The sequence below is a fragment of the Chelonoidis abingdonii genome, chromosome 4 (assembly GCF_003597395.2).
Source record: "Chelonoidis abingdonii isolate Lonesome George chromosome 4, CheloAbing_2.0, whole genome shotgun sequence".
NCBI lineage: Eukaryota > Metazoa > Chordata > Testudines > Testudinidae > Chelonoidis > Chelonoidis abingdonii.
In genome coordinates, this window is record NC_133772.1 from 132,702,181 (window position 1) to 132,725,295 (window position 23,115).

General features: G+C 39.2%; 1 protein-coding gene across 6 annotated transcripts in view; it reads left to right on the forward strand.

The window, feature by feature from the left end:
- Positions 1-23,115, forward strand: part of TRAF3 (TNF receptor associated factor 3) — a 99,768-nt gene that overhangs the window by 27,500 nt on the left and 49,153 nt on the right. For 4 of the 6 annotated variants that reach the window (XM_032771582.2, XM_032771587.2, XM_032771588.2 and 1 more), the window contains one exon: positions 18,854-18,967. The exons of the other annotated variants lie outside the window; for them this stretch is intronic. The gene's annotated coding sequence lies outside the window, so the exon portion shown is untranslated. The remainder of the gene's footprint in view (positions 1-18,853; positions 18,968-23,115) is intronic. 6 annotated transcript variants of the gene reach the window in all.

Here is a 23,115-nt window from a genome sequence, read left to right on the forward strand (position 1 = left end):
GCAACCCAATATAAAAACGAATTTGGATATAACGCAGTAAGGCAGTGCTCGGGGGAGAGGGGAAGGCTGCGCACTCCGGTGGATCAAAGCAAGTTCAGTATAACACGGTTTCACCTATAATGCGGTAAGATTTTTTTGGTTCCCAAAGACAGCGCTACATCGAGGTAGAGGTGTGTATTTCCTTTGAGTCAGTTTCTTTAATTATCTAAGGCCTTGGCTACACTGGAGAGTTGCAGCGCTGGTAGTGGCTTTACAGCACTACAACTTACTCCCCGTCCGCACTTGCAAGGCACATACAGTGCTGTATCTCCCTGGCTACAGTGCTGGTTGTAATCCACATGGACGAGAGGAATAAAGAGAACAGCGCTGGAGCTGCAGCGCTGGAGTGCCAGTGTAAACAGCGATTAATCTTACTATGCAGTAACTGACCTCTGGAATTTTCCCATAATACTTTTAACTAAAGAACCCTCTTTGTTTTGTTATGATGCCTCTCTTTGTTTTGTTGTGAACTCGGGGCTCCGGGAGCTGCTTATCTAAAAAACAAACACAGCTACTATTTGCTTGAGCAGAGGCAGGCAGGGAATGTCCACAGCTAGTGTTTGCTTGAGGAGAGAAACAGCACGGCGCGGGGTGGGGGTGGGGGGGTTGGGAAGGGAGTTCAGAGCAGCTGCTTATCTGGTCTGAAGGCTATTTGCATTTAAGAGTGAATGAGAGAAGGGTGGGGGAAGTGGTCAGAATTTGCAAGGCAGGGAGCTGACTCAGGCCTTGGCTATATTGGCACTTTACAGCGCTGCAATTTTCGCGCTCAGGGGTGTGAAAAAACACCCCCCTGAGCGCTGCAAGATACAGCGCTGTAAAGTGTCAGTGTAATCAGGGCGGCAGCGCTGGGACCGTGGCTCCCAGTGCTGCACGCTACACCTGTAAGGGATGTGGTTTACGTGCAGCGCTGGGAGAGCTCTCTCCCAGCGCTGCCGCTCTGACTACACTCACACTTCAAAGCGCTGCTGCGACAGCACTCCCGCAGCGCTGCCACGGCAGCGCTTTGTAATTTCTAGTGTAGCCAAGCCCAAGTGTCTGCTCCAAAAATCCACTCTTTCTTTCTCTCTCTCTCTCTCTCTCTCTCTCTCTCCCCCACACTCCCTGTCACACTCTACCCCACCCTCCTCTTTTGAAAAGCACGTTGCAGCCACTTGAATGCTGGGATAGCTGCCCATAATGCACCACTCCCAATACCGGTGCAAATGTGGCCACACTGCAGCTCTTTCCCTACACAGCTGTACGAAGACAGCTTTAACTCCCAGCGCTGTACAGCTGCAAGTGTAGCCAAACCCAAAGTGTATCTGAACTCCACATTTGAATGATATGTAACATTCATGTTTTGTCATTTAATAAAGAATTCTTCTTGATGAAGAATTGGTTTGGAACCCTAATGTTTTCTTACAGTTAATCTTTATAGCCAATGATCTTACTGATTTTATTTTCTAGCTAGAGTTTTTGCTTAGGTTAACGTGGTTATATGCATATTAAGAATACCACACTGCCACAAATTCCAGCTGTGTAGCTGTCAAAGCACAGTGGTTATAGCTAGAATGAAAAGTTGGAGGATCCAGTTTTCTGTGAATCAATGGGGAGGACCCAAACAAAATCCTGCATTAAATCCAGTGATATCGCTCAGAATTTAAATGTACAACAGTCTGGAAATTCAAAGTTATACATTCCGCAGTGAACATGTATGACTCAGAGCTCGTCCTTGGGTTTAAACACTTCGGAATTTGGATTTCCTGCCGAGATCCTACATTAGTGTTTAGTGCAGGAGAATTCTACTCTGGGTGAGACATTCATAAAGCTAGTGGGGTTGGTTTTGCATATTACTGTGAGCTAGAAAAAGATTTTGTAAACACATGCCCTCTTAATTTTTCATAAGACTTTTAAATCTTAGACAGCAAGCTGGTATATCTGGCTCTTTTTAAAAGTATCTTGTTCCCAGTATGAAACTGGTAATTTGCTTGCATTAGTATGTCTCTGTCTACCGTACTTCATTTAATTGAGTTTGTAATCAGTTACTGGCATGACTTATTTTAAACATGGTTCTGATCCACCCACAGCATTATTGATACTTTGTTAAAGTTGGTATGGCAACACCCATTTTTTTTCATGATCTGTGTGTGTGTGTGTGTGTGTGTATATATATATATATATCCTCCTACTGTGTTTTCCGCTCCATGCATCCGATGAAGTGGGTTTTAGCCCATGAAAGCTTATACCCAAATAAATTTTTTACTCTAAAGGTGCCACAAGTACTCCTCATTCTTTCTGTTAATAGTGGTAGAATCATAGAATCTCAGGGTTGGAAGGGACCTCAGGAGGTCATCTAGTCCAACCCCCTGCTCAAAGCAGGACCAATTCCCAACTAATATCCAGCCAGGCTTTGGTCAACTGGACCTTAAAACCTCTAACGAAGGAGATCATCACCTCCCTAGGTAACCCATCCAGTCGCTCTTCACCACTACTCTGAGTGAAAAAGTTTTTCCTACATATCACCCAAACCCCCCACTGCAACTTGAGACCATTACTCCTGTTCTGTCATCAGGTACCACTGAGAACAGCCTAGATATACCACCTCTTTGGAACCCCCTTTCAGCATAGTTTTGAAAGCAGCTATCAAATCCCCACCAACCTTCTCTCTGCAGACAATAAACAATCCCAGTTCCACGTCCCTCTCCTCAATAAGTCATAGTGCCCAGCCCCTAATCATTTTTGTTGCCCTCTGCTGGACTCTTTCCAATTTTTCCACATCCTTCTTGTAGTGTGGTGCCCAAAACTGGACACAGTACTCCAGATGAGGCCTCACCAATACCGAATAGAGAGGAAAGATCACGTCCCTCGATCTGCTGGCAGTGCTCCTACTTGTACAGCCCAAAATGCCATTAGCTTTCTTGGCAACAAGGGCACACTGTTGACTCATATCCAGCTTCTCATCCACTGTAACCCCTAGGTCCTTTTCTGCAGAACTGCTTCCTAGCCATTCAGTAGCCGTACCTCTCAGCCGGATAAGCCCGAAGCGTAAGGTGTGACGTGACAAAAAGTCAAGATACAAAAGAGAGTAATTTTAAGACATTTAAATCTGTGCTGTTAATTCATTTTAGGGTAAATAAGTCTTTATATAATCCCAGTTTCATAATTATTTCTGATATAAACAATTTTCAACAATAAAAGTGATGGAACACCAAATTTTAATGGGATCTGAGTAATTTTGGGACTTAAATGACTGATATCCCTTGAAGTGAGGGACATCTGAGGTGGTTGGTATGTTGGCAGTTAACTGTGCCTGGTGGTTAGCAGCCTGTCTGAGATTCTCTTAGATCCATTAGTTTACCCTGAAGGTACAGAAAAACTTATTCAAAGGCCTCTGAATCAAAACAGTGTTGTCAGTTTCTGGGTTTTGAGTGTTAAATGAGCAAACTCTGAGAATTCAAAGGAAGTGTTTGAGAAAGGTGGGGAAACCCCTAAATCTATTGAAATGAAACTGAAGCTAGGAAAATGTAAGCAATCAAAAAGAGAACTATTCCAAACAGAAATGGGATGCTAGGGGCTGGAGGGGAGAGAAGGGCACAAATGTCACTAAGACCAGTACAACTAGCACTGTGCAACTTCATAAAACCAGTCCGTATCTATTAAGCCTAGAATTTGGTTTTAGTAAAACTAGCCATTTTTTGTCCTCTTTATTGAGAAGGGATCTTTAACTCCTCATCTTAGAATTGCTTTATTTAAAAAAAACCACAACCCCCCCCCAAAAATGAAGTGGATTTCAGAGATTCCAGCTGGGTATGTGATCAGTTTAACAGGTAGAGGATGACTGGGGGAGGAGCTGGGAGAACCAGGGCCGGCTCCAGGCACCAGCGCAGCAAGCAGGTGTTTGGGGTGGCCAAGGGGGAGGGGTGGCACGTTGGGCTCTTTGGCGTCGGGTCCCTCGGGCCGTCTCGGAGGGAAGGACTGGCCGCCGAATAAGAAAGAGGCGTGGTGGTGCAGGCGTCGATCGTGGCTTTTTTTTTTTTTTTTTGCCGCTTGGGGGCGCAAAAACCCTGGAGCCAGCCCTGGGAGAACAGGGAATAGAGGAGGAGCTAGAAGATGAGTCCAGATGCAAGAATTGGAAGGTACATGAAGGATGGGCTGCAAAAGGACAAATTATGTAAAAGACTGCAATGCAGTAAAGACCACAGTAACGCTTCGATTTGACAGGAGCTTTGAAGTTGCTACTAAAGTAGTATTGAAGCATAAATGGCTAAAAAGATATTCCTGTAGCCCCCTGCTCAAGGAAACCCATGCTGAAGAGAAGACTTACTGCTCCAATCAAATACACAGACTCCCTGTGACCGTGGTTTCAAGTCCCAGTAGGATGAAGCTGCTTTCCAAGTTAAGTATCAGAGGGGTAGCCGTGTTAGTCTGGATCTGTAAAAGCAGTAAAGAATCCTGTGGCACCTTATAGACTAACAGACGTTTTGGAGCATGAGCTTTCGTGGGTGAATACCCACTTAGTCAGATGCATGTAGTGGAAACTTCCAGGGGCAGGTATATATATGCAAGCAAGCTAGAGATAACGGGTTGTTCATCAGGGAGGATGAGGCCTGTTTCAGCATGTGAAGGTGTGAAACAAGGCAGGAGGGAAAACTGGTTTTGTAGTTGGCAAGGGCCATTCACAGTCTTAGCAACTTTACGAGCTAGACTTAGGTGCATCTTGCTGGCAACAAAATTTCAGGACCAGACCTTCAAGAGAACTGCTGAGCTGTCATAGTCAGTTGCATCTGTAAATTGACACCATCAGCATTCAGGATTAAAAACGACCTGTTGAATGGCTTGCCCAACTACAAACCAGTTTCTCCTCCCTTGGTTTTCCACAAACCTCACTCCTAGAACAGGGCCTGCCATCCTCCCTGATTGAACTAACCTCGTTATCTCTAGCTTGCTTGCATATATATACCTGCCCCTGGAAATTTCCACTACATGCATCTGACTAAGTGGGTATTCACCCATGAAAGCTCATGCTCCAAAACGTCTGTTAGTCTATAAGGTGCCACAGGATTCTTTACTGCTTTCCAAGTTAGTGAGTTCTCTGTAGTTTGCTCAATGTGGTTCTTAGCGATAACACATTTTTAAAAAATTATAGGCTCTCTCTGCTTTGTGTGGCTGTAATAGGGTGGAGTTCTCTCTCAATATTGTGTCTTTGGATCTTAATTTCTTGACTACTTGAGAGGCCCCTGGCTTACATCAGATTAGGAGAAGCCCTGGTGCGGAAGTTGGACATACACATGGGAACTGTGCATCACATCCTAAATGCATCATCCTACCTCCCTTGGGATGAGTATGTGTTGCATTTCCTTTTATAAATGAGTGTCTGAAGTGGACACTGCTTCACCCAGGACAGACTTGGGCTTACGTGTTCATGGTGAGAAGATATAAGAGATCAGTTGCTGAATATAAGGACTTGAGGACTAGAACCCAGGTCTGCTGAGCCTCAAGTAGCTGATATTCCCACACTGCCACTGGGAGGCCATGCAGAGCTACAACCAGGAAGCACTGTAGAGAGTAGGCACTGCAGGAAGTACGGACCCAGAGTGACAGTACCCTGCCGTCCTCTGATTGGCTGAGTGCCCCTACTTAACCCCAGGGTTTGCCCCTGGAAATTGTCTTGGCAACCACACAGGCCTTGGCCTGCTGCAGCACCAGACTTCACCTTGTCTCCTGATCTCTGACTGTAGCCTAACTTTGACCCTGATTCCAGCCTATGACTACCTCTGATCTCTGGTGCCTAACTACCATTGAAAGTCTCCTCTCTAAATGTCTTGCTGTCTCTTTAGCTACTAGTCAAACACATGCAATGGGAGGTTGCCTTGCAGTTGGAGTCTTTTTACCATTAGAGATCTAACAGAACTTCCTACAAGAGTAAGGATTTACTTTAGTGTCTGACCAAAATTTCCCCTCTGCTGCACAATTTTGCAATATCAATATTTTGTCTGGACTTTATACCCCAGAGGTGGTTGCATTATGTTGTGCTTTTTGTGAGAAGTTTAAGATGAGACTTCTGTTTTGTTGTGGGCAGCTGAATGAAAAGATATGATCAAGGCTTAGTGGTTTCAAAAAAAGCAAACAAATGTTGTGTATATATAAAGAATGGGATAGTAAGTACTGAAACAGAATGCATTTATATAAATAAGATGTCCTCACTTGTATGTTGTGTTCAGTTCTGGCCACTACTCAGAGTTATAGAAGAAATAGAAATGGCCCAGAGAGGAAAGGTAGAAATTCTTAGAATCAAGGAACAACTTTCGTATGAAGAGAGAGTGAAAAAGATTGGAGCAGTTTAGTCTAGAATGGAGTCGAATGAAGTCTTGTCTTCACTGTGGAATTTCCCTGATTTCAGCCATAGATGGCCATCCACCACATGTAGCTGCAGTGATGCAACCGCCTGCTGTAGACAGGAACGAGCACTGTTTACACTGGTGGAGCTTACTCTAGTTTCAAACAGTGGTAACCTTCACTTGTGCAAATAGCAGCCTTACCTGTTTGCACAGGGCATCACTGCTGGTGGAGGCTGTACAGCGATGGCTGTAGTTGGGCATCTCGTCAGGGTAGACAAGGCCTTAGAGAAGAACTGATAAAAGTTATATAGAGAAGGTTAATCAGGTGCTTCTGTTTAACCAGTCACATACTTCAAGAACAGGGCCAAAGGAAATACTGAGTTGTAAGTGTCCCTAATACATATGTGTGTGTGTGAATTCAAGAGGGATGCAGAATCCAGACTGCTGGCACAGGATCCATTTTAATCAAATTCTCTTTATCTGGGGGTTATGTGATAGCCTTTCAGATACTGAAATGGACTCTCTCTGCTTCTGACCCCAGGAAGGTCAGATGGGATCAACAAGCAAAAATGATCACTTGTGCACCCCCTCGGGCTCTACGACTTTTTGTTTCATTCCACGTACCCCTCACCGCCCAAAGAAGGAGAGTGATTAATTTGCTCTGATCTGCTAGGTTCAACTCACTAAATATTGCCAGAGAACTGGAGTTACTTAATGTAAGTTACTGAGCCTCAGGATGCAGCGTCCTGTACAGAATTATCATGACAGGAAATTACCTATTTTCTTGAGTGAATGAGAGAGGAAAAAAATCCCTCCTTAGCCAGACTTCAGTTGAAGAAGATTGTGGATTTAGGCTGGGTGGGCAACTCTGCATGCTGGAGTTCTGCTAGGAAAACATGCCAGAAATAATTATAATACTTCACACTTGTATAGCACATTTCCTAGGAGGAGGTGGTGAAAGAGTAATAATATTATTCCTGTTTTACAGATGGAGAAAGCAGAAGTACAGAGGTTCTGAGGTCACATAGCCAAACAGTTGAATTTGCAACAAAAGCCCAGTTCCCTTCTCTAACACTAGACAGCACTTCTAATAATAGAGATTGTTTGGCAAAGCTTGGGAGTCATGGTTAGCTACTGTCAGAATAAGCATAGTTGGGGCAGCATGAATTAAATTTTCCTCCATTCCTACAGACTCGTAAGTTCTTAAGGCAAGACATTAAAGATATAAAATAGTGGGAGGCCTCTGAATATCTTTTAATCTGGCATTTTCCCAAGCTGTTGTCGATATGCAGCTTGCATATCTGCAGCATCCTTGTATGGGTCTGTGTAATACAAGCAGACAATTGCCTGTCAACATAAATCCCCAAGGAATCTCCAAGCACTGCAGTAACAATTTTGTCAAACTGCTTTGAGATCTTCAGGTTTGAGTGCTTTAAAATAAAAATACTTTATTAAATGTTAAATTGCCATTAATGTATTAAATAAAATTGTTCAGTATTCATTTGGCAGAAAATACCATCATCTCATTAGTTTTAGTAGAAGACCCCCATGGCTTTAGGCACAAATAAACTAAATAAAATGTTACGCCTTTTAAGAGTGGTCTTCTAATGAGGGACAAATTATTTTTCTGGGGCCTTGTCAGAATGGCTTGCTCCGCAGAGCTGTTCAGAAATGGTTGTCAAATATGTTTCTCCCAGAAATGTACTTGGAAACCATTTTCCAACATGCTTGTTGCTAGCAGTTATTCTGAGCGTGTCTGGTGGAAATCCAGCAATCATGCTTAACATCCACCATTACAAACATGTTCTCCTCTGGGCCCTGAAATGGAAGAACTTTTTCCCATATGGATGAATTTTTATCCAAGCTGGCATCAGCCAAGTGAACTATTTGGCCTCTATAGACTTTATGTAATGTTTGTTTATATCAGGGGTAGGCAATGTATGGCATGCGTGCTGAAGGTGGCACGTGAGCTGATTTTCAGTGGCACTCACATTGCCTGGATCCTGGCCACCGGTCTGGAGTGCTCTGCATTTTAATTTAATTTTAAATGAAGCTTCTTAAACATTTTAAAAACCTTATTTACTTTACATACAACAATAGTTTAGTTATATATTATAGACTTATAGAAAGAGACCTTCTAAAAACGTTAAAATGTATTACTGGCACACGAAACCTTAAATGAGAGTGAATAAATGAAGACTCGGCACACCACTTCTGAAAGGTTGCTGACCCCCTGGTTTATATATTCATATAGTCACAAGTCAGCAGAGATTTCTCAGGTTTGCCTTGGGTAATTTACTCCTACAACTGATCTTTTCTTTTGGACTATACAGCCCTCTCATGCTTACTCTCTGACTGCTGCTACCACCACCATTATGTTTGTATTGTTAATCCCTTATGTGGACAGCTGGCTTAATTAGAACCAAAGCCCATCAGGAAACAGTATACGCAGTCCTGAGGCTAAAAACAGTATTTTACTCAGATCCTTGTGATAACTGAAAAGAGAGATTTGTCATAACATCCTGAAATCTCTCTTGTCTAGGTGCACAAGATTATTTATTTATTTTACTCTATCATCATACATAGTTACAAGACTAAGGGAGTGGAGTAAGAATGGTTTTGTGATTATGGCAAATAACTGGGATCCAGGAATGAAAGATTTTGCCTGTGACTTTGTGATCATATGCAAGTCACTTACCCTTTCTGTGCTTTAGTTTTCTTACCTGTAAAGTGAGGATAGTATTTACCTCAGAAGGATGTTTTGAGGTTTAATTGATTGATGTTTATAAAGCACTTTTGAGATTTTCAAAAAGTGTAATAGAGGCCTCTGAGGAAAGGTTAAAAAACTGGCTATGTTTCTTCTTAAGAAAACTGAAGGGGGTCCTGATAACAGTCCTCAAATATGTTAAGGACTGGTATAAAGAGGAGAATGATCAATTGTCTCCATGGCTGCTGAAGGTATGACAAGAAGTAATTGGCTTAATCTGGAGCAAGGGAGATTTAGGTTAGATAATAGGAAAAACTTCCTAACGATCAGGGTAGTTACGCTCTGGAATAAACTTCCAAAGGGAGGTGTGGAATCCCCATCGTTGGAAGTTTTAAAAAACAGATTGGACGAACACCCGTCTGGGATGGTCTAGGTTTACTTGGTCCTGCCGCACTGCAGGGAGCTGGGCTTGATGAGTTCTCAAGGCCCCTTCCATCCCTACATTTCTATGATTCTATAAGAGTGTTGCTATTTTTACTTTAACTCTCCAAGTACAACATTGGAGATGAACCTTCAAAGATACTAATTTTTTTGGTCCTTATCTGGTCCAAAACGAATGCTACGAGTGTTGTTCCCCCAAGATGCGGCAGCAACAGTATCTGCTGATCTAAAACCTGCAGAATAACAGTTGAGGAGATCCTGGAATTGCCAAGCCTTATATAGGCAACCCCATTTTGGTAGATGAAGCAGGCAAAGCTTTGCTAATATTGCCTCCACAAGACCCAAAGAGAATGTGGGCAATGAACACACGGCTGTCAGGCTGGGAGATTCCCCATAATAAAATGGCTCTACGCAGGAAAGTGGTCACATGCATGCACAATTCAGGACGAAGACCATCTTTTTACTGAACCTTTGGGAATGTAAACAACAATTCTTTGCCTGAGGAATTTGTATCCATCATTTGTAAAGACCTGACAACCAACACTGTGTTTTCATATGTCTAAACCAAATAAAACAAAGACTTCTCTTCTTTGTGTCAGATGCTAGCAAAGATAGCAGCCAACCCACCTCTCCCTGGGATAGCGTCTAGAATCTTTACCATAGAAGCCATATTTTCTTGTTTTAAATCTAGGTTCTGGTGTTCAGTGAAGAATTTGAGATAGAGAAAATTTTTAAAAAGAAAAGAAAGGGGATTTCTGTTCTTGAAAGATCCACATGGAATTTAATGTTTGGATAAATCATAAGGCATTGTTTTTTCTCTTGAAAATTGACCTCCAATAACAAAATATTATTGTTATACCAGAAAAGATAGAAAAAAGGAGAAACTGAAACTTTATTTCAGCATATCTTAGGAAACTGGTTCTTTTTTTCTACAGCCCAAGAATATATTTCAGTTGGATTCTGCTAGAATAACTACAAAAGAAGTCGCAGCTTCTCTTAATACTAAAACTGGTGATAGCTGGCAGCGCAGTATCAAAACCGAATTTTTAAAAGCAGCACAGTCAAAAGATAGATTTAAATGTAGTGGAGCTGAGACTGGAAGTTTTGCAGGCCGTATTGCTAAATTAATTAATAAAAAGAGTTTTTCACCACTGTTTTGTAAGCAATCAGTTGAATAGTGAATTGCCTTACCTATCCTTTTTTCTGTTAGGACTGCGAGTATATCGTATTGGAAGTATTTACATCTGTAGGACACCAGAAAAAGTGGAAACAATTATTGTGGGCCAAGTTGAAGATCTCTTTAAAATTATACAAAAACCTACCTGAAAGATAATGTGGAAGGTCCTAATGTGCACTGAGTGTGAAAGGACTTTCCCCAGCAACCTTAATGTAAAGAAAACATTTTAATTATATTTTGCTGTGCTTGCCAATGTGTGCAGTGTTTTGCTTATCAAATTATTTATTTTAATTTATATATTTCTTTTTGCTGGTCTTCTGTTTATGGTATTCAGTAACCAATTATTGCAAATGGAAGACTAGAGCTATCTTAGATAATGTTTCCTGGGGAGAGTGGGGGTCAGTCAGTCACTTTTCCTGAGGGTGACTGTAGTGCATTGTTTTGTGAGCTCTGGATATAGGTTCGAGAAGCTTTTGCTGAAGTATAACCCCTTGTGTAAGTCAGTGGATATGTCACTTTAGGTTTTAACATAGGTATTTCTAATATATGCTCTTAATCTAAACTTAAAATTTAAACATTCATATATGTAGTTGAAGAATATTTGTCTCACTAGTTGCATCTGAAGAATTTTTTTTTTTTTGCCCACAAATGCTTATGCCCAAATAAATCTGTTAGTCTTTAAGGTGCCACCGGACTCCTTGTTGTTTTTGTGCATACAGACTAACACGGCTACCCCCAATACTTGTCTCACTAATTGGCTTCCCCTACAGTGTGCAATATTAAAATTTCATAGGAGGATAATTCTGTTAAACATCACCTGCATTTTTAAATTAGATTTAGTAATATTTTGGTGCACTTTAGAGGAGACAATTTTCCTGTAATTTTTAATCTGCGTAATGAGTCTGTTGTATCTCTGCAGAATTCTTCTGTATTTCTGTGGTCTTGCTGTATGATCATGGTAGTGCTGAGTTCCCTGTTTCAAATACTACATTTGGTATTTGTATTTTTAAAATATCTCTAAGTTGACAAAAGAATTCCATTATACTACATATTGGACTTTAAGACTGGAATGGCTCAGCTTCTGCATTCTTCCAAGAAATGAACAGTGCAGGTGTAGCTTCCTGTGTATGCCACCAGGTGATGTAAAGAGCAAGACATTGTTCAAAGAATTAATAATATATTATCTCAATTACTGTTCCACTAGGCAGAATGAGAAGATAATTACATTTTGTTTTAGAGAATGAAAACTTAAAAACCAGTTTGCTGAACAGAAAAATAATTGCACTCACTGAGTCTCAGTGAAAAAGATAATCAGACTAAGAAGATCAACTGGGCAGGAACTTTGGGGGAACTCTGCTGCCGGGAGACTTCATTGGCAGTGTGAGGCTGTACCTCCATGGAGTTTGGTGGTATTGGTTAATCTGGTTCTGCAGGCAAGATTTCATATAAAATCCAGGCCCAAATACCTTGGAGGCTCACTTCAGAAGGAGACTTTCTTCCAACCAGTTAGATGATGCTTCCTTGTCTGGGACCATTAAAACAGAGAGACATTTGAGGTGGACCATCACTTTTGTCTGAGTCTATTTTTTCCTTTCTGGATCACTTAGAAAGCATATTCCTTTGCTGAGCCCGTAAGAGTCTGATGCTTTTGAGACTGATCAGCTCATTTAATGAATAGTTCAAATTTTACTACTGTCTGCCTGCCACACTAGGCATGAATACACACAAAACCATACCTACCAGTCCCTTTTAGATGTTGTGTGTCACTTAAGTCTATCCTTTGTGGTACACCTATTAATGATTTGTATGATACCCAATGAATACAGTGATGAAAAAGTTTTAGCATGCTGTAGGATTAGATTTATGGGATCTGACAGGGAATTGAGGAAGTATGAACTGTAACAGAACGTTTAGAACTCAGGGAGATTGCTATTTTTTCCCCTAAACTGGTGATTCCTACTTCAGTAATAGGGAAATGGTCATTAGATTGGATATTAGGAAAAACTTTTTTACTCGAAGAGTGGTGAAGCACTGGAATGGGTTATCTAGGGAGGTGGTAGAATCTCCTTTCTTAGAGGTTTTTAAGGGCAAGCTTAACAAAGCCCTGGCTGGGATGATTTAGTTGGGAATTGGTCCTGCTTTGAGCAGGGGGTTGGACTAGATGACTTCCTGAGGTCCCTTCCAACCCTGATAGTCTATGATTCTATTATGATACCTAGATACTTAAGGAATGCCTTTATAAATGTGTGTAATAATTTTTATGTTTCACAATAGTTAACTATTTCCTTTAGAGTGCAGGACCAGGAGATTAAACAGTTAAGTGCATTCATCCACTTCCACTTCCTCAGACATGACTCAGTCATGGACTTTCCCCAGAAGAGCAACGGTAGAGATTAAAGTGCGTTTAGTCCTGAGATAATCTGATCAGATTTAATTTCTCCAACTCTTTAGACAAACATTTCAACTAAATGTCTTCTACAGTATTCTGAATTCCAACTGTGTTCTTAGGTGGAGTGAGGATGCCCCTCAGTCTCTATCTGCTTTACAAACAAGAACACAAATTGGAATTCAGAAGACTGAGGAAGGCAATTTCTGCTGGCTAGGACAGGATGTTTTATCCAGGAGTATTTGTACCATGACCCAGACGTGCAAAGCATGTGTGATCTTTATCTGATCTTTTTTTTAAACAATGCTTTTGATTTCTTGAATTTCAAAAAACATAGCCCATTGAGATTATGTATTTATTAATCATTATTTCATAAAGAGCTGTAGTTAGCAAGAGTAAACTTGAAATACAAACATTTTCTTTTAACTATTGCCCCAGGCAAAATCTTAAGATATTCTAGCATTGCATATGCCACCATTTACAATAAAAATAGACAGTTTTAAAAAACTAATGTTTGAACAATATTTTAAAGTGAGCTTTCCTAAATCACAATAAGTTGCTTGTCCATGTACCATTGTTTTCTTCAATCCTTAAATTAAGAAAGAAACAGGAAAAAATATTTCAGTTGGCAGGATTGCACTTAGGTTTTTGAGAGTTGTCCAGTCTTACAGTCAGTAAAGCTCTTTTATATCATTTCTGGATTACTGGATAATCCAGCTAGAATTAATACAAAAATTATTTATAAATATTCCTATTCCTACCCTTTCTTATTAATGTAATTACTGGTCACTTCAATGGGAAGCTTTCTTTTTATAAACAATATCAAAATGATCAGTCTTGGGTAGCATGGCTGTGAGTATATTGGAAATGACAGCTTCCATGGTCAACAGAAAACCCAGTTTAATATGCTCGCCCAAACCAGCTCTTCACAATGTGATGCTTTTATTTAATATTGTTACAAAACATTTCAAATCATTCAGCCAATACACATGCAGCTTTATTAGGCTATAAAGAATCTCTTATTAGCCAAGGAAAATGAAGAAAAAAAAAAAACTTTAGCAAAGAATTATTTTATGTTTAAATCTCACTTCACTTTCTACATTTCAGTCACTTTGTAATCTGAAATATGGGAATCATAAAATGTCAGTGATTCTGTTTCACTGAATGGGTGTTCCCTTGCAAGAGCATTCAGATGTCAGAACTGCTTAGTTATTTTTGTATTTTTTCAAGTCATGGAAGAGCCTCTTGGGGCCTGACCTTACACCATTGCAGGAAATCAGAGTTTTCCATTGATTTTAATTGGAGCAGAATTGGGCTTTTAAGCATCATGGTGAAACATAGCCTGGGCATTTGAGAACATAGCAAAGGCTATATTGGATCAAACCAGAGATCCATTTAGCCCAATATCCTCTCTCAAACAGTGACCAGTACCAGAAGATCATGAAGAATCACTATAATAGATAATTATGAAATTTGCTATCCATAGAGTTTCTTTAAAAAAAAAAAAAAAAAAAAAAAGTTAGATAATCCTCTCTTATTGTATCATAATTTGTCTTTCTTGTATAGCTTATAGGTAAATGTTACATTTTCCTGTTGATCTTCATCATTTTTGTATTTTTCAGAAATTGCCGGGTCATTTTTTCTTGGGCGGGGGAGGTACTAGCACAGAACATAAGAATGACCATACTGGGTCAGACCAGAGGTCCATCTAGACCAGTATCCTGTCTTTCAACAGGGGTCAATGCCAGGTGCTTCAGAGGGAAGAGCAGAACAGGTAATCATCAAGTGATCCATGTCCAGTCTCCCATTCCGAGCTTCTGGCAAACAGAGGCTAGGATTGCCATCCCTGTCCATTCTGGCTAATAGCTGTTGATGGACCTATCCTCCATGAATTTATCTAGTATTTCTTTGAACCCTGTTATAGACTTGGCCTTCAGCACATCCTCTGGCAAGGAGTTCCACAGGTTGACTCTGCGTTGTGTGAAAAAATACTTCCTTTTATTTGTTTTAAACTTATTGCCTATTAATTTCGTTTGATGACTCCTAGTTCTTGTGTTATGAGCAAATATATAACATTTCCTTATTTACTTTCTCCACACCAGTCATGATTTTATAGACTGCTATCATATCCCCACTTAGTCGTCTCTTTTCCAAGCTGAAAAGTCCCAATCTTATTAATTTCTCATCATATGTCAGCTGTTTCATACCCCTGATCATTTTTGTTGCCCTTCTCTGTACCTTTTCCAATTCCAATATATCTTTTTTGAGATGGGGCGCTGACATCTGCATGCAATATTCAAGATGTGGGCATGCCATGGATTTATATAGAGGCAATATGATATTTTCTGTCATCTTATTAGTCCCTTTCTTAATGATTCCCAACATTCTGTTCGCTGCTTTGACTGCCACTGCACATTGAGTGGATGTTTTCAGAGAATTATCTGCCTGGGACTTAAGTATCTTGAGTAGTTTTGCATCATCTGCAAATTTGGCCAGCTCACTGTTTACCCCCTTTTCCAGACCATTTATGAATATGTTGAATAGTACTGGTCCTAGTACAGCCCGCTGGGGGACACCCTTATTTACCTCTCTCAATTCTGAAAACTGACCATTTATTCCTACCTTTTGTTTCCAATCTCTTAACCAGTTACTGATTCATGAGACGACCTACCCTCTTATCCCATGATAGCTTATTTTGCTTAAGAGCCTTTGGTGAGGGACCTTGTCAAAGCCTGTCTGAAGATCTAAGTACACTATATCCACTGGATCACCCTTGCCTGCATGCATGTTGACCCCCTCAAAGAATGCTTGTAGATTGATGAGGCATCATTTCCCTTTACAAGAACTATATTGACTCTTCCCCCACATTTCATGTTCATCTATGTGTCTGATAATTCTGTTTTTTACTATAGTTTCAACAAGTTTGCCTGATACTGAAGTTAGGCTTACCAGCCAGTAATTGCAAGGGTCAAAACTAGAGCCTTTTTTTAAAAAAATTGGCATCACATTAACTATCCTCCAGTCATCTGGTACAGAAGCTGATTCAAATAATAGGTTACATACCAGTTAGTAGTTCTGCAATTTAATATTTGAGTTCCTTCAGAACTCTTGGATGAGTACCATTTGATTCTGGTGACTTACTACTGTTCAGTTTATCAATTTGTTCCAAAACCTCCTTTAATGACACCTCAGTCTGGGACAGTTCCTCAGACGGGTCACCTAAAAAGAATGTCTCAGGTTTTGGAATCTCCCTCACATCCTCAACCATGAAGAGCAATGCAAAGAATTCATTTAGTTTCTCCGCAATGGCCTTATCCGTCCTTGAGTGCTCCTTCAGCGTCTTGACCATCCAGAGGCTCCACTGGTTATTTAGCAGACTTCCTGCTTCTGATGTACTTAAAAATTTTTTTGAGTCTTTGGCTAGCAATTCTTCAAATTCTTTTTTGGCCATCCAAATTATATTTTTAAATTTCATTTGCCAGAGTTTATTCTCCTTTCTATTTTCCTCACTAGGATTTAACTTCCACTTTTAAAGGATGCCTTTTTGCTTCTCACTGCTGCTTTTAGTTTGTCGTTTAGCCATGGTGGCACTTTGGTTCTCTTACTATGTTTTTTTAAGTTAGGGTGTACATTTAAGTTGATCCTCTATTGTGGTGCCTTTAAGAAGTTTCCATGAAGCTTGCAGGGATTTCACTTTTGGCATTGTACCTTTTAATTTCTGTTTAACTCCTTCATTTTTGTGTAGTTCCCCTTTCTGAAATTAAATGATACCATGTTGGGCTACTGTGGTGGTTTCCCTGCCACAGAGATGTTAAATTTATTTATATTATGGTCACTATTACCAAGCGATTCAGCTGTATTCTTCTCTTGGACCAGATCCTGTACTTAATGAATCTAGAGTTGCCTCTCCTCTTGTGGATTCCAGGACTAGCTGCTCCAAGAAGCAGTCATTTAAGGTGTCAAGAAACTTTATCTCTGCATCCCATCCTGAGGTTATAAACTCATTATTATTGAGGTGTTTTTTTTTTGTTTTTTTTTCTTTAATTTTTGTAGCTGCTCTAATCTCCCTGAGCATTTCACAATCACTGTCTGTACTCATTGAGATTTGAATGGGGAGTGGATGTCTATAGAGGTTAGGTACATTTGAAAATCTCACCCTAAATCATTAAATTACAAGGGTTCCCCCAAACCATTAAAAAAAGATCTTTGACAAATCTACGTGTTCTTTTCATCTGTGTATAGGAATTTGAGTTTATATATTAAACAGAGGAAGATAGAAATAACTCACCCTCTTTTTAATATGAAATGAATTAATAACCAGCACTGATGATTAGAAATGAGGAAAAATACCATTTTCCCCAAGAAATTCTTAATTTAGCTATATCAGTTGCTGCAGATTTCTCATTTTTGATTGCTTGATCCTACAGATATGATATAAAAATAGGGAATGGTGCTTAAAATATGGCAGTTCCCCAAAACTTTAATGAAAAAGGGGAGTGGAGAGAGATTACACTATAGGAGGGAAACTCTCCCACCAAAAACCTGTTGTTAGTTTTTTTAAAAAATCAGTATATTTTTGTCTGAAAAACTGAACTTTTTATCTTTTTCCCACTAATACTTGGAATGCAGGGATAGAGAAAATGCCACTTTTCATTTATTTATATCTTGTTAGTTAATGTGTAAGTACATTAACACAATTGTGTTAGGTATGTCAGTTGGGACGATAACTTTGAAAAGAACATGCACTTCCAAAATGTATGTTTAGTATAAGATTCTGGTCAACCTGGTGGAAAATATTTGAGGTTCTGTAAATGTTATAGCAAGATAGAACAATGACCTCAGATTGTTTAAAAGACTGTATGTCATGCTATGGCAGTTGTTAGCTGCAGCTTGAATCCTCTTACTGTTGTTCCTGGATTTAATTCCTGATTCTAATTTGTGTGTGATGTTTGCTTAAAGGTTTTTTAAACAAGAATTATGACCACCTCAGTGGAAAATCCTTTGGTTATAGAACTCTTTTCCTCTGACATGTCCATCATCATCTAAATATATTTATGCTACAATGCAAGATACTTACATTTTTCTCTGTCTTTTTTCTACTGAATGTCATTTGGTTGATGTGTAGAAATGGTGCACGGCAGAATCTTTGATTGTGTGTGTTTTGTATTGGTGGTAGGATATCATAGGAATGGTCGTCTACAGTAAGAAATCTTTATAATAAAGAAATCCTCACTTATGATTGAGGATTCTAGAGGAAAAACGCTAAGCAAAAAATATGTATTCTGCTGTATGTACTGAACCGATGGAAGCATCTCTCAGAATAAAATGTTCTTGTCACTTTGTCACTGTAATAAGTTGTCATTGATTATAATGCATATTCTGCCCTGCAGATACCTCTATTTGTAAAATATGTAGTCTTCTATTTAGGTTTGCTTCCAAAGTTAAAGGAGGAAGAAAATGTGGGGTTCTGTTTAATAAAAATGTGAATGAGGTGCCCTTAAATCCCTGTATAACAGGGAAATATGAAAAAACAAAAATAACTGATAAAATAAGGAATTCTGAAATTTAAGTTAGAAATGCCTTAGCGTGCTCATGGTAACCTTATACTGAAGCAATCTAAGAATAATTCTTCAAGACTGATATGACTGACATCTGTCAACAAAATTAAAAGGCTGAAAACATCTAGCAATCTGATTATCTGATCATCTGAGAATTCTGAAAAATAAACAGTAAACAACCTATTTTGATTTGAAGTTAAGCTGGTGTCTGTTCTGCTTATTTTGTAGATGAAGGGATCCACATCATTGTTTGAAAGGATACTGCTTCACTGCTTATTTTTCTGTTGTTGTCTTTTGCTTCCTGTCCAAGCTTAGATGTCCTTTTCCTGTTTGGATATACAGGTATGCTACTGTATTCTGTAGTTTTCAAGCTGGGGTACATGAGCTCTTGTTGGGGTATATGAGAAAAATCCTGCAATGTCAGACAACACATTTTATATAGTACAACTTAGCATCTAATCAACAGCTAGAAACTTGTATGAGGGACTATTTTTATCCAAAGTGAAAGTGTGTATATATAATAAAATTGTTGGTTATAATAATAGTAGTATCCAGGACAATACACTCTAGGACTTGTATGTTGTGTTGCATCGTGTTATCCCTTACAGACCTTTTTATTTTTCTGTTTTCATATTTATATTATAACCCTGTCTCATATGGGAGTACGTAGTAGACTACCTTATTTGGAAAGGGCTGTGCAGCCTAAAAAAGTTTGAAAACTACTGAAGAAATTGTATTCTGTTCCAAGCACAAACCTTAAGATTTTGATAACTTTTTCCTGCCTAAACAGTAACTAAATTACTGTCTTCACATTCATTCTCTTCTTTGGTAGTTTAACGTAATTATGTAACTGGAACTAATGGATTTTTTATTTCTTCTACTTTTGTAACCATTTACAACTGATAGCAGGTTAGTTAAGAAAAACCATCCACATTTCCTTTAAATACTGGAAATATAACTATTCACATTTAGTGTAACTAATCATGGTTTCCTTACACAGTTTAGTAAGATGTTTGGTCATTACATGGGGCTCCTGTTACAGTTTAAAAGGACATGAGTAGTAAGACCAGGACTTTTAGATCTACATGTATCTGCAATATTTCTATTATTCACTGCATTCTGCAAATAACTTTATTCTTGTACAGTGCCTAAAACACTGGCACCCCAATCTTTATTGAGGCCTTCAGGAAATATTGTAATAGGATCATATTTTTGAGACAGATTGTCATAGGTATACACTGTTTCTTGAATATTTTATGGTTAAGAGGCTCTGTATATGAAGGATTAAGAAAATTATTAAAACTTAGTATTGATGTGAATCCAGAATGAATATTTCTACATTGAAATATATTTTTAATATTACTAGAGGTGATGCACAAAAACATTTTGTATAGATTATTGCTGCATAGAAAGATTTGCCCCCGCCAAGAAGTCTGCATGTCTTAGTCTTCTCATAATTCCCAGTATGGGTGTCTTAGCTCAAATGAGAATTACAGAATTGCCCATAGATATTGTTTTCCTCAAAGATTGAGGATAAATTTGTTTGTAAATAACTGTACCTCCAGGTTGATCATCTCTTCTGATCTTTTAAACAGATATTACTTTTATACCTTTTTTTATTTTAACTGTTAATATCTCTTTCGTTTTATGGATGAGAACTGTTTTCCGTATTTTACCCATTTGTTCCTTGTTTGGGAATCCCCGTGCTTTCCAGCTCCTGGAACACTCTTGTGTCAGCAGATTAACTTTTGCTTCCAGTTTCTAATCTTTGGTGTTAATATAGGCTTGTATTAAATTATAAGACTATATTTTTTTTGTATGTTCAGGAAGATAGTTCTGTTTGTTCTCTTCTTTCTTTCTTCCTTCCTTCAGTTCAACCCTTACACAAATAAGCATAAAGTTTGTGCTACATGTTTGGTAGAGCAACTTCAAATTAAGGACTCTGAAACTGGCCCTATGATGCACAGTGTAGTTTTGAGCAATAAAATGGTATTGCTTAGCAATTAGCTTGGAGGTAGAATCTCTTGAATTAGAGCATTACATGATTAAAAGTTACTGATCGAAAGCTGCATTCTCCCTTTTTTTTGGAAAGCACTGCAGTTACGGATTTATACAATAGGAGTCAAAGTCCATTATAGCAGTGGTTCTCAACCAGGGGTCTGGAGCCCTCTGGGTGGCCGCGAGCAGGCTTCTGGGGGTCTGCAAAATAGGGCCTGCATTAAACTCACTGGGTCCCAAGGCGGAAAGCCAAAGCCTTGCCACATGGGTCTGAAGCCCAGGGGCCTGAACCTCATCACTCAAGGTTGAAGCCTGATCAGTGTAGCTTCATGGGGGCCCCTTGTTGCATGGAGCCCCAGGCAACTGCCCTGTTTTCAACCCTCAAATGCTAGCCCTGGCTTTTATATGCAGAACAGTTGTTGTGGCACAGGTGGGCTGTGGAGTTTTTATAAATGTTGAGGGGGGCCTCAGAAAGAGAGTAGCTGAGAACCTCTGCATTATAGAACATGCCTAAATTTTGTATACAAAGTGAGCCTTTATAGGTTGTCTACGTGCTTTTAAAAACTTAAGGTTAAACAACACTAAATGCGTGAAGTTCAAGCAAGAATGAAATCTAATTTTTCAGCACATTAAAGACGTTGTAGCCCATGTTTCATTATCTTCCTCCCAAGGCTTCATCTACATGTTGAATCAGAGAAGTGACAAGACAGAGCCTTGTGGAACACCACAAAGGAGAGCCCTCAAAGAGGAAGAGCAGTCTTCCATTTCTATGAGAAGAAAAAGCAGAACTATTCTAAGGCAATTACTTCCACCTCTGCCAAACCCAGCAGAGATGTAAATAGCACCTTGTAGTTGATTGTATCAAAAGTTACTGAAAAATGTAACACAGCTAGCAGAGACATCTGATATTGCTGTTTCCATACTTGTCCTGGTCTGAAACGTGATTGTCTGATATTAAAAGAATGGAAAGTTTCTTCACTACTTATCTTCTTAATTATTTTCCCCAGAAAAGGAAAGTTAGAGGCTGGGTAATAGATAGTGATGACACTTGTGTTAAGAAATGGTTTATTGAACGAGAACCATAGTACTGGATCTTTGAGGTTTTGTTGGCAGTTTGCCCTCCCTTTCAGAGACACTAACAATCCCTTCCAAAACTGAGCCATGTGAGTCATCCAGTCGAGCTCAGCTGTACATGCCAGACTGAGTACTTCATCTGGCATGGTGGTGTTTTTATTAATGATTTGACCTCACAATGAGTAGCATGAGTTGAAGTTCCAGGTTATTCTCTGCTGCGGTCTTAGTTGCTAACCCACAGGTCTTGGTATAAGCTACATTCACGTATAAATTTTAAAATCTAGTTTAGCACCCTGGATTTATGTTAGTATTTAAACTCAGCTGCTCAAAGGTTGGAGTCGTGTCTGCCCAGATCTTTACTCCTGACTTAATTCACAAGGGCAAGTAACATTTTAAGTTAGAGCCTGCCACTCCTAAAGGTTTTAGTTGTACATCACCTTTTTGTGTTGATTTAGCTGATACTATCATGATAGCTGCAAGTATCTGCAAAATGTAAAATCTGTGATGGGGACAAAAAATGAAAATCCTTATATTATGGAACTTGCACCAGAAGTGTAGTGAGCAAAATGGGATTAGTCATAGAATGACTAGCGGCTCTGTTTTAATTTCTGAAAAATATTGTGCACAGGCATGCTACAGGATTCCAGTTTGTGTTTTCTAATGGAGATCTGCTATTGAGTCCTTAAGAATTTGTTCCTGAAACAGCTGTCACTTTAATTGAGTGATAAGGTGCACAGTAAAACTGAGATATCAGTTGTTGCTTTTAGCTTCAGGGATTCTCTTTTCTGGAAGTCAGCTTCTTTGTACTGTGGGTTCATTAGTAACTTATCTACATGAAATCTTGTGCCTTAAATTTATATCTCATTTGAATTATTTGCTCAGTGGATGTAAACTGAGTCCTTCCGTTAAAGTTCATCCAAATGAAAAAAGGCACCATGATTTGTAGTGGTGTATAAACAAAAATGTAGTGCCAAATTTTCAAAAGCTAAGATCTGTGTATTACCCACATTTGTGTTTACCTCTAATTGCATATGCACCTAGTTAATGCACATGCAGGTGAAAGTACCCCCATGCATGCAATTAGTCAGTTCAAGCATGTAGTGTGAAGTATTCATATGAAGTCCCTGCCCTTTTGAAATACGGCCCTTATAGTATAATAAAGTACTTGTCAATGTGCTTTTAAATCCATTCTGTGTTTATTACTGTAGTGCTTTGTGGATGGTTTCAACTGTTTTGCTTTGTAAGAATTTTGTAGTTGTGTGTGCTAGAGAAGACAATTCTTCACCCAGTTGGCTATCAGATGCTGAATATTTTTTTTTTTTTAGCTTTTTATGTATGACAAACTTTCTTGAAAAAAGGCAAAAAAAGATCTCACTGTCAAGAGTTACCTAGCAAGATACTATTTACTGGAATGCTAC